At 34.9% G+C, this 12,991-nt stretch overlaps 2 long non-coding RNA genes across 4 annotated transcripts in view; one reads left to right on the top strand and one right to left on the bottom strand.

Annotated features, from left to right (window-relative positions):
* Nucleotides 1–12,991, top strand: part of LOC147915387 (uncharacterized) — a 130,229-nt gene that overhangs the window by 8,497 nt on the left and 108,741 nt on the right. The window lies entirely within an intron of this gene.
* The window catches only part of LOC147915388 (uncharacterized), a 68,924-nt gene that overhangs the window by 20,966 nt on the left and 34,967 nt on the right, over nt 1–12,991 (bottom strand). For both annotated transcript variants that reach the window (XR_015553989.1, XR_015553990.1), the window contains one exon: nt 2,633–2,774. This is a non-coding gene — a long non-coding RNA (uncharacterized LOC147915388). The remainder of the gene's footprint in view (nt 1–2,632; nt 2,775–12,991) is intronic.

Below are 12,991 nucleotides of genomic sequence, written 5' to 3'. Positions count from 1 at the left end.
AAAAAAAAAAAGCAACAGAACAAAACTGCCATGTGGCCCTGGAAGGGAGCTGAAAAGGCAAATAAGAAGTTACTTTTCCTTGAGAATACAGACCTGGAAATTTTCTCCAGGAGAATTCTCTCCTCTACCGTTTCTCTCTTGGGAGCATGGGGGTGAGGAGCAAGCCCTCTCTTTCCTCTACAAATGCAACTTTTAAAACAAAGGAACATTCTCCAGATTTCCCCAAAATGAATTTGACCAAATAGTTGATGTGTTTGGCAAATAAGAAGTAGCATTTCATTTTTAATTTTGTGGAAAGCCAAACAAATCAAAACTACATTTATAGTTCATCATGTGCATTTCAAATCACTTTCATAGGTACTGAATGTGATTGGTGTTCTGACCTCAGATATACTAAAAACAATTAGTTCTATTGAAACATACATTTTGCCATGAACGTCAGTATCCATGTCCACCTTTTGTTAACATCAGTAGCACTGATTTTACTGGAATTTGAGTTTCTCTCTCTCAAAGAAATCTGTGGCTAACCAGAGATATAATTTCCATACAAGTACATTAGAACTACATGTTTTTAAGGCTGATGGTCCCTAGAGAGAAGGGATTTCAGCTATTCCTTTGGGCTGATGTATTATTTCTTCTTCACATCTTTTCTTAAGATTAGGGCCCACTGTATCTCAGATAAGGAAGGCAGATGAAGACCCTATTTTTGTTTGAGTGTTGAGGGATATAATTCAGCCCTTAATCCACAGCACCAAATAGCTACACTACAGGTTTCTCAGGCAGGTAAAATGTTTAAGTTTCTGCTGTTTAATCCTTATCAAAAACATCGGCTATAGGGAATTGTTTGTTGGATGCAGGCTTTATAGGCATGCTAAATATTTATTCTTTTATATGTTTTGACTCTATCTTTGAATCAAAACAAAGAGCTGGGCATTGAACCAAAGCGTTTGGCACCATTTTTTTTGGTTTTCACTAAATTGTCCAGTAACCTTATGCCAGTTGTCTGTGTGAGAAGAACCATAAGAAACAGTCCAATAAAATGTGCCATTATGAGAATATTTACATCACATTATCCAATATCTGTTTATGAGAAGCCGTGAGAAAAATTTCTCAGATTTTCAGTTTTAGGTATTTTTTCCTGAATTATGGTTTTCTATTTTGTTTTCAAGTCTTAGGAACACTGTGATTCTTATAACTAAAACTAGTTTCCCTTTTGCTTCAACTCCTAAAAGATTTGAGACCTACCTTTAGTAACTGTGAATATATCTATTACATGTATTTATACTTGCTATATATCAAGGGGTTTATTAGAATGTAACGCTTACATTCCCTTTACTCTGTCTTTATCAAATATTTGTTTTATCTTTTTTATGTTTATTTTTGTAAGCTCTGATAATCCCTTTGTGAAATGTCGGGTATTTATAAGTAAGTAAATGAATAAATCTAAGTTAAGCATTAAGCCCTGCTGTTGAAGTATAAGCCTATTTAATCCAAGCCTTCATCGTGAGTGCTTGCTACGTAATAGTTTTTCTAAAATATTTAATTTTTGTATTATTTTTATATCACACAACTTTTTAATTTTGTGTTCAAAATTTTTGAAAGAATGAATAAATGTAAAGGTTGATTTTAAATATGTGTAAAGAAATTCAAGTAGAACCTCTGAAATGATTACATAGTTGGCAAGGAGGACATAAAAGAATGTAAAAGAAATTAAAGTTATTTGACTTTGGGGGAGAAAATGATTATAATGAAATTAAATAATAATATTTAAGATTTCACCCATCTTGACAAATGTTTTCTATCTCTTTAGAAAACAATGCCTAACTAAAAATGAGAGGAATTAACTTTAAAAATCTGAAATGAACATTGGGAAGATGGTGCTATATGCTTAAATAATCTTTCACTTGAGGACTTTGTGCTGGAATTTACCCATTACCTTCTTTGTTATCTCTCTGAGAGTAGTTAAAGAATCCCAATCAATTGAAATAATGCTCTTCCCTCATAATTTAAAAAAAATACAAATTTGAAAATGTAAACATTTTTAACCGAAAGTAAAATGATTGATAACTTATATCAACTTCATTTTTATTTTTTCTCATGTTAGCTTTTATAATTGAAAGCAATAGTATGTTTTGTTAGTGCCATCACCACATTTATAAGCGAAAAGGAAGCATAAAACTGAAGCACAAGAAAGTTAAAGTGTTGAAGTGATTCTGATACCAAACCAAGTGGGCTCGCCTCCTGGTGAGTTAAATAAGACTCTACACCAGTGGACGTTGTCTCACAAAGTAAAGTGTATTTGCAGCAAATAGGAGGCCATGAGGAATCATTTCCAAAGTCATGGCGTCCCTGAACAAAGGAAAGCAGGAAATTTTATTTGGTTGGGGAATGAATATTCAAAAGGGAGAGGCAGGTATTCACTTGCACAGGCTCAGTTGGAGAACCTGGTTCCACATAATGAGGCCTAAGCTCCTCCTGGAGAGATCTTTGCATTAAAGATAAGGCAAAAGTCATGGGCATAGCTCTTGTGGTGAGGCTTGATCAGTTTCAGGATAGCTGGTGGTTACAACTCCTTAACACAGGAAAGGAAAAGAAACAACCTGGAAAAACAGTTAATTACTTCCAAACCCACCTTTGAGTTTCTCGAGGAACCTAGTCCTTGACAATTCCACTTGTCATCAGATATGAAAAGATAGGCCTGTCTCTTGACTACTGGTTCTAACTGATTTTTGTTTGGTTTTCAGGAAGACAAAGACGGAGAAGTAAGCTTTAGCCTAAACAGAAAAAGAAGAAAAATTGGAACGATTAAACATAAAGCTCACGTTTTTCTGTTTGCTCTATTGTTTATACCGTGTTCTTAGATTTTAGAATGGAGAGATAGCTTCATATTATCCAAAAAGTAAAAACGGGCAGAGATGGAGCTAAAGCTCAGGTCCATATTGCCGAACTCCCTCTAAACCTCTTTATAACTAGGTAGATATATTTTCATCCAGTGGCACGTGACAGATCCCAAGTGGCAAGTGGCCAAAGCCTACATTGTAGATGATGGGAAATGCCAGAGGCCCTAGAGGTCACACTGTTTGGTCAGATCACAAAGGACTATTCTATTTTTCACTGACAATTCCTTCTATCTTCCTCCTATGTCTCAATAGTTCATCAAATATTGAGATGACAAGTTAAAGCAGGAAATCAGTCATTTAGCTCTTTCCAAAATCCACAAGTGCTGGTCCTAGACTACCCTAACTCCATTTCTACATGATGTAAAAGAGTTTTTTTGATAAAGAAGTAACAGGTGTATGAGACAAGAGTCATTGCACATCTTAACATGGGAAGTGACTTTAGTAGACAACTATTTAAATTCAGATTTTCCTGAGATACTCACAATAAACTAGCATGTAAATAATTTAGCCCACTTTATCTCCATCAACAATTTGAGAAATACTACCTGATCATTGTATATGTCCTTTTATATTTTTTTAAGAAATACTTATATTTCATCATGAATCCATATTAACTCAAAAGATTTTCCATTTAAAGAGAAGGGTAAGAATAGGAGGAGAAAAAAAAATGAGAGCCGAGAGGACATCAAATCTTTCCCGTGTGGATTTTTTTGTCAAGAGTTGCTCTAAATTTGTCATGATTTCCCACGTGAGTACTACCTGGGTAAATTATGGCTTACATCACCCTCCACTTGAAATGAAAAGCAGATTGCATTGCAGACTTGAATTATCCTCCAATATTGCATGATATATGATCCATCTTGATGGGAAACTATTGTTATATATTTCATAGTTATGATTTCCAAGGTATCAAACTCCTCATTATCTTCCCGTGCTAGCCGGCTATAAATGCCAAAACACTCTAGTTTCCAGTATGTGCTTTTTGAAACTTATAGTCCTGTGTTCTGTGTGTGTTTAGCATTTTATGGTGCTGCATAATATAGAAATGCCATGATACTTCATCAAAAGCCTCAGCTAGGTTATTGACAGTATAGGTTTCATTTAATTCCTAGATGCAGCAGACGTTCTTTTATATTTCCTGTATAAGATAATAAACACCAAATGCAGTGCTTAAAATGAATATTTAAAAAATCAATCAGGCTTGAAATTTAATTTTAACTAATTGGCTTGCTATAGTCTAACAAAATTGAATGACATAAAAATTTCACCTACCCTATATAATTTCAGATTTTCTCCAATCATAAAAATAGATTTTTTTCTTCTCTTTTAACTTCCTTTGATATAATCTTTTCATTTAATAAGTTAATTTAACCCTCTCTGACACAGGTTGAAAAAAGTGTGTATCATCATCCCAGGGTAGTAATCACATGTGCAATATAATTTTACGTCACCACTCTATTCACACTTGGCTTCTACTGTGAATCTCCAACACAATTAAAGCCCTTAAGGAGGCCTGTGGTGTAGATTGCAAATACTGATTATTTTTTCTATATACATTTCTGGAATGGACTGAACTAAAAGAAGATAGATACAGACTATCTATTCTGCTCCCCTAGAATCTTCTGGAATTAGGCATCCCACATTGATTCATCCTTCTGACAGAAAGGAGCCATCAGTATGACTCACACTACAGTGAATATTATCAGTGTCTCTGGGAAAGAATAAGTTGGTCTTAATGGAAAACATCAAAGCAACAATAGCAGCTGGCTTATAAGCAGATGACAGTAGGAAAATATATTTTTTACACATAGTACGTCTACATGGAAAATAAATATGTATAAATGGAAGAATACCCATATAGAAACCCCAAAGGAGTATGAAGCATATGTTTGTTTCTGATTAGCTAACATTACTAATTTAGTATACTGATTTGGCTGTGTTTCCATACCCAGTCAGGTTTATTGAATTTTCTCTTAAAGTAAAAAAAAAAAAAAAAAATGTATTTATTGAAACAATTTTATTGTTGGTAGTGGTATAATACCAATACCAAATAATAAAATTTGGTATTGGTATAATACCAAATAATTACCCTGCTGGCATTTCCCCTCTTTTCATTTCCTTCTGATGGTCATATTCCCATAGACTTATATCCAGAAATAACAAGGTAATGAAAACTCAGATATGTTGATTCTGACCAATTATCTAATATTGCAAACTAAAATCAACATATCCGTGACAGATGAGAAACGCATCTACCTGACAACCCCAAATCCAGTGAACTTTTAGAATAGTCCTTCTTAATGTGGAAAATAAATTTAAAAGTGTCATTGCCCAAGGATCTTTTTAAAATCCTGATTAAGTATGTGTATGTGTATTAGGGATGAATCAAAACAGACCTCAAAACTCTTCCAAAGGATTTTCTATCATTGTCTAATATGGTCCAGCCAATTAATCTAAAATTTCTGAGATGAGCCAGACAAACTAAACAAAATGAGTTTATGGTATAAAACTATGACCTTAAGGTATGCTGATTCTCCAAGCCTCTAATGGGATGACTAGACAAACACTTTGAGAAAAGAAAATACATACCCTTCCCTCACAAAGATTTTGTCCTGATCAGCATCACTAGTGATCCTAAGTGCCCATGTTTCTGATTTATTTAATTAAGGAAAATTCTTATTTAAGTAAAAGGACCATTTCTTCAATTGAAAATTCTGGATAAAATGGAAAAGATTGTGCATAGACCTGTGCATGAAAATTATTATTTTCTCTTCACTGACTTCATGTAGCTGTTTTTGGACTGAGAATGTCTCGGTTTTACCCATATATCTGATGCACATTCAGATTAATCCTACTGTTGTGATTTATAGTGCCCTCATTTTCATATTTACTGCTAGCTCAAACTAATAAGCTCTCCCTGGACCAGTGCCATGACACGAGGTCAACGCCTAGTTAATCACGCCATTGTTTTTCCATACATGTTGCCCTCTGAATTATCTACAATGATAATTGATTAAAAACACACATCTTGGATGATGTCATTTTTGAAAAAGAAACAAGTTCCATTTTTCAAAGAAAACTCATTTTAAGTTTCACAAGAGTCTTTTTGAACATCTTAAATCATTTTATTAAATAGATTTTGCATCATCAAAATATGTATCTCTAGAATTAGCATTAATCATCATTAAAGTCTCTTTTGAGTCTCCTTTGTAAAACCACAGTGCTTCGAGTTCCATATGTGAGCAAGAACTAGATTACACCATTCCATAAAGAGAGATGGAAGTATATTGACAGTTTTATTTTTGACATATTATTTCATACTACATAAATCCACATTTTATTTTCTACATTTTATTGAGAGTAACAGTTTTTTTGTAAATCACACCAAAATGTTCAAGATAACAGTATTAAAGCATAAGATATTATGTGCACTACTGATTTTTCAGTGCTGGGACTAATTTCTATTAAATCTCTCCATATATAGCATGTATAGTGGTTTTTTTCCCTTACGAGAATGCCTTGTCTTATTTTACAGTTTCTAGTATCCACATAGGACTATATTCAGCAGACCTGAAAAGGAGAGAATCACTTTCAGATTTGCCTTTTCCAAGTAATCCAGATCATACCAAATGCTACAGATGTATAAAAGAAGTTAAAGATAGTGCCAAAATATTAAACCATGAAACCAATGTTTTATATGTATTTCTGCTTTTGTGCACCCTGATCTTAGAAGAGTTGCTTTGCTTTTCTGTCTTACGTTCCTTGGAGTAAATATAACCTCTGTGTACTGACAACCACAGATATATTACATTATGAAGATTTAGCCTCTGGCTGCCAGAATTAATCAGATCCATGAATATTGTGTGGTTTGTTTACTACATTTATGTTGGTTACATGGCACATAATTAAAAGAGCAAAAAGAACAAATCCATATTCTATTGGCTTAGGGGTCTTCAGGAGTGACTTGAGCAAATGCTTTTTAAATCAAAGTGAAGAAATTCTTTTCGATAAGGAGATCGAGTATGGGGAAGATGTGGGAGAAATTAAAAAATGCAGATAGAGGGCCGGCTCCGTGGCTTAGCGGTTAAGTGCGCGCGCTCTGATGCTGGCGGCCTGGGTTCGGATCCCGGGCGCGCCCCGAGGCACCACTTCTCCGTCCAACGCGAGGCCGAGTCCCACGTACAGCAACTAGAAGGATGTGAACCTATGACATGCAACTATCTACTGGGGCTTTGGGGGGAAAAAAATGAATAAATAAAATCTTAAAAAAAAAAAAAATGCAGATAGAGAACCAGATCTATCCACGGAGTGCTGGAAAATTCCATTAGTACTGCAATGTTGGTTTCACTATTTGCCCTCATTCTTTTCTTCACCTGCATTATGCTCATATTCCCATTCACCATGTCTTCTCTTTGTAGGGGCTGAAAGTAGTAACTATTAGCACTGGGCATACCAGCAATCATAGGCAAATTTTGATTGCTAGTTATCAATGGCTACTTTTACCTATTTGACTTCATAGTATCTGCACAAGAAAATTAAAATGACTGTAAGGGATTGATGACTAAACCTGTTCTATGTGAATGGCTCTGTGTACTACCCCTTGCCATTTCTATAGTCAGCCTATTTCGTATTACAAAACCATTTAACTTGAGGCTCATAGTATATAACCACATATACCACCATCTAATCTCCATCCTCTTTCCACTTTCTGTTCAGTGTTTGGTTAGCCCCTTATACTCACTGAGAATTGGGCAAATACATCTCCAGCCTTCCACTGTTCTCTTTAGTCCTACAGTTATTCTGCAAATCTTAATTTACCATTGGAGTCAGCTAGTGAAGACCCTAGTTATTTCATCTCTGAGAAGTATTACCTAGGGACTCAAGTTCTAGTAAGTCTGTATTCTAAGATTGGCTCTTCTGCTAATTCTATGGATTACTGGAGATTTGGAGGCTTCAGTTATCTCTTAATCAATAAAGAGAACAAGTTGGTTTAAATGACTGCTAAAGTCCAGTCAATTTAAGATTGTACTGATAACCTTCTTTGCCAAAACTTTTCTTTATCTTTTTGTCTCCCTTTTGGAACATCTTCCTACTGTTTATCCCCACCAATATTTAAAATGTAGCATCTGTCTTTCTCAGTGCCTAAAACTAACCCATCACTAATTTGTTTGCATTTAACTTCCGAATATAGTTAGTATCTATGCCTAGAATAACTATGATCCACTCTTTCATACTACGTTCAAATGAAGAGGCACAGTCCCCATTTTGTGTCCCTGGCTAGCTCCGAGGAATATGCTAACACATATTGACAAACTGATCTACTCTCCATCCACCAGCACCCCACTCATTGAAGGTTCCAACTTGAAGAGTCAGAGGCATGCCTGAGTTACATCTGACATTCAAGGCTGCCCCAGCATCTCACATATAAATATCATTACTCAATCCAACTTCCAGAGGGCAGCTAGAGTAACAACCTTTTCCTCCTAAGCCTTGATGAATTCAACTAATAGTGAATATTCAAATTATCCCTTGGGTTTTGTTATGAAATTCAAGAATGTTTAGCAAACATAACTTAAAAATCACTGTTTCATGAATCTTGTCCAACTTTGTAGGAATCTCCAAGCTTTACTTCACTGGTCCATGACAAATCACTTCAGCCAAACCTGTCATCTAAGGTAAACATGAATAATATTTTTCTTCTTTATTGAAGAATCATTTTAAATTCAACAAGTCATCAGTTCTTATACTTCTTCTAAAGCATAGGAGAGCCCAGCACAGAACTGGACATCAGGATGGCTTAATCCACTGATGAAGCCTCAGGCCAGACTCTACAAAATAAGTTAGTCAGCAGAACGTCCCAGCCTCTCAGACTTTCTATTCAGTGCCGTTAAAAATCTTGCTCACACCAAATATTTTTCACCAGTCATTGGCCTGGGTCTTTCTGCCAGTTTCTCAAGTTTCTGTTAGCAATTAGTTTGTATCAGTGGTTCCAAAGCCTGTTTATTTGAAAATCCCACAGCAATTTCCAAGTCCTCAGGGATCCAGTTTCACTCGTGGAACTAGAAACTTTGAATTAATCCACGCTTGGCTGCCATCAATCTTCTCCACACTTCCAGAAGTGACTCTAACTCCTTAATAAACAGGGGCTCCTTAGAGTTTGGGTTAAACACTCCCAGGCAGAAAATGCAAGGAGATTTTTAAGATTTCTTCTATGTGGTGAACACATATGCAGATTCATAGGATCTATTCTCTCTCTGAAACACAGAGTCCCAAACAGCACATTCTCCCTTGTACAGCAATTTTGATCTCAGTGTAAACTCCATTAAATCTTTTTGTTTCTTCTTGTGTGTGTTTTTTGAAATATGTATATGTTGGAAGGAGCCTCTGTGTGCATGTGTGAGTGTGTGTGTGCACGTATGTGTTTTGTTTTTGTTTCTATTTTTTGAGGTCTACCATGGCTCAAGAAGTTTGCCAACCTCACCCACTCCTTTTTCCTTACAGTATTTTTCCAAAAATCTGAAAGTCAGATAAAAATAAACCCTTGGCTCAAGTCTGGTGTAATAATTTGAATTGGAGGTAAAACTGAGAACTTCACTTTAAGTTTACTATCCCAGAGGTTAGGCTTCATTATCTACCCAAATATAACTGAGGGCTCTTGGTTACTGAGTGGGATTGCTTTCAAAGAAATACAGTCTGGCAAACAAAAATTAAAAATAAATACATCAATTTTTTACACTGAATCTCAAGAAAATACTAAAGGATGAATGAAGTCCCAGCACAAGTATGTGCAATACTAATGCACAGAATAATATCTCCCTCCATCACAGTCTCCCCAAAAGGTGTTCACCTAAAATTCTGAAATTCTAACTCACTCAGAATCAAATCCCAATGTACAAGATTCTCACCTACAACCAGCACGTGCCATCATTCTTTCTCTTTCTTTCAGTTCTTGTTAAGCCTGTTGTAATGTATATCAACAAGGCCTGTATAACTCATTAACCAGAATAACACAAATAAGGAGAATTTGGGGGCTGATATAACCTCTAAGAGACCCTCTTCCTAGAATCAAGGGAAGAGAAAATATTGTGAATAGTCAAACATTAACAATTTTTTCTTTTATTACATAACAATAATTTCAGAATCTGCTACCTCAGGAATCCATTTTGAGTTTGCATGACTCATTAAGTGTTGTCCTAGGCAGTGAACAAGAAAATTCAATTAAGTTCTTGCTCTTAAGGTGCTTACATTCTAGTTGGAGGCAACAGGCATAAAAATAAATGTATAGTATATTAATTTGTATTTAGGAAGAAAAATAAAGCAAGGTAGTGATGAGAAGCAGGGAGTTAGGGAAAGTGCTATCTTAAAGAGACTGGTCAGAGAAGTCCTCTAAACTTAAAAATTTGGAGTTCTTAGAAGGAATCTTGGAATACTATACAGGTCATGGTATGGCAGAAGAAACAAACAATGGACTGTGGTTTCAAAAACGCAATTGTAAATTACTATATCCTTTCATTGATTCAACAAACACATACATACTAAGCAAGACCTGGAGTCAGGGATTACGTTACAACTGGTGGTTAGAGATATAGAACTAAAACCAATCAGACATAGCCCTGCCTTCATGGAGCTTACAGGGTAAAAGAGGCAACAAACAGTTTCCCATAATTAAAATGGTGGTGAGTGCTTGAAGGAAAACACAAGAGTACCACGGGAACGTATCATGTGGGAACCTAATCAAGTCAGGAGAGGCGATCCTGAGGAACTAGCCTGTTCAAAGTGAGGGCAAAAGCAGTGTAGAAAGGAGGAATAGTGCATATGGAAGCCCAGAAATGGACAGAGTTTGGTGCATTAAAAGAATGAAGAAAACAGAGCAGCAGAAGCCGTATGTATACACACATATTGCAAACAATACACTTAATGGTGAAATATTAGAAACATTTGCCTTTGCTTTAAAGTCAGGATCAAGACCATAATGCAGACTCTACTATGTCCTCTACTATTGAATATTGCTTTGGAAGTCCTGGTCAATGCACTATAACAAGAAAATGATAGACTTTAAGATTATAAAGGAAAAGGATTTTTTTGTGTGTGAGGAGATCAGCCCTGTGCTAACATCTGCCAATCTTCCTCTTTTTTTGCTGAGGAAGACTGGCCCTAGGCTAACATCTGTGCCCATCTTTCTCTACTTTAGATGGGACGCCGCCACAGCATGGCTTGCCAAGCAGTGCATGGTTGCGCACCCAGGATCCGAACTAGGGAACCCCTGGCCGCCACAATGGAGCACGTGCACATAACCGCTTGCGCCACTGGGCCGGCCCTGGAGAAGGAATTTTTTAAACTTCTTTTGGCATTCAGTTATGTCTTTCAAATGTTTGGGGTTTTTTTTGTTTTCAACTGTTTACTTACTACTTTGGTTTTTCTGGGGGAAGAGAGTTTTATTTTTGTGTGTTTGTTATTTTTGTTTTTTTGGGTTTTCTTGTTATTTTTTTATTTCTTGTAGAGGGACTTCCAAGTGTAAACTTAAAATGCTATTTTGACCAAAAATATACTTTTAAAATCTTGATGATTTTTCTCCCCCTGCTTGTCTTGAATTTGCTTTCTGTTTTTACAAACCTTTGAATTAGGCACATATCATTTTTATGTGGTTTAGTTCATTTAGTTTCATAATTTCTTCTTAAATAATGAAAGGATTTAAGGTAATGGATTTACTTTTCCATACATGATTGACTCCCCAAAAATATTCACTTTTCTGATCCTCAGAGCCCACACTTGAAAAATGGAGAAAAAATCAATCTATGTCAAGAGTTTTGCACCAAATGAGGCATATTGTAACAATTCAATGCATTAACTTTTATTACTTATTAAGATAGTTACTCCTTAAGTAATGATATGTAGTTATGTCTATTTTGGTTTTCCCTAAATGATTAAAAAGTATGTTTATTTCTTATTTCCCATGATAATCATATAATAGTAATGGTACTTTTAACTTACAAGTAATTACAGTTTTAAAAGCAACCATTCTGTTTTAATTTCTAAATGTTTTGTATTGTGGTCAGAGATCATACCTATAAAACGCCTGCTGTGAAAAATTATTGAAGTTGTAGCAGCATTTAATCAATGTTTTAAATGTTTGATGGTTACTTGAAAAGGAGATATATAATCTATTTTTAAGTTATAAATCTTAAAATGTTTGTAATCACTCAACAATTTAAATTATATTTTCAACATCTCTTTCTCTCTACATTACTATTGTTGTCACCCAGTAGTGTTGAGCTTTTCAAGAGGAACTTGATGGTTAATTTTATGAGTATACTAAGGATAGAGTATACTTCACAAATATGAAATTAACACTTTGTCCTATTAATTTTTTCTTGAATCACACTAATTTCTTCTGTGTCAAACAGTAATGTTGTCACTTCCGCTTTCTTTAGAGGATGGTTATGACTGATAGTTCTTTGCTCATATTTTATTTTTATTCTATTTTGTTATTTGAATTGATTGTTTTAAAACTTAACTGGGGAAGGGGTATGATTTCCACAGTTACCATATTATATTTTAATTAAAATGTCCAAATTTGATTAAAAATTACAAGACATGCAAAGAAAAAGGAAAGTATGGATCCCACCTAGAAAAAGAAGCAGTCAATAACAACTGTTCTAAAGAAGCCCAGACACACTAGACTAAGATTTTAAATCAGCTATTATAAGTTCAAAGAACTTAAGAAAAAATTTCTAAAGATTTAAAGGAAAGTATGAGAACAATGTCTCACCAAATAAAGAATACCAATTAAGAAAAATAAATTATAAAAAAGAACCAAACAGAAATTCTGAAATCGAAAATTTACCACAGGGGCTCAACAGCAGATTTGAACTGGCAGAGGAAATAATCAACAAAATTGGAGATAGGTTAACCGAGATTATGCACTCTGAAAAACAGAAAGAAAAAATAATAGAAGAAAAATAAATAGAATTTGAGAGACCTGTGGGACACCATCAACCATACCAACATATGCATAATGAAATTCTCAGGAAAAAAGGGAGAGAAAGAGGCAGAAGAATATTTGATGAAATAAAGACCAAAAGTCCCAAAAT

Source organism: Ceratotherium simum, chromosome 13 (genome assembly GCF_057802395.1).
Source record: "Ceratotherium simum simum isolate JZ-2026a chromosome 13, ASM5780239v1, whole genome shotgun sequence".
NCBI classification, from domain to species: Eukaryota; Metazoa; Chordata; class Mammalia; order Perissodactyla; family Rhinocerotidae; genus Ceratotherium; species Ceratotherium simum.
The sequence above is the reverse complement of the archived record's forward strand: the minus strand, read 5'-3'. Positions and strand labels throughout refer to the sequence as shown.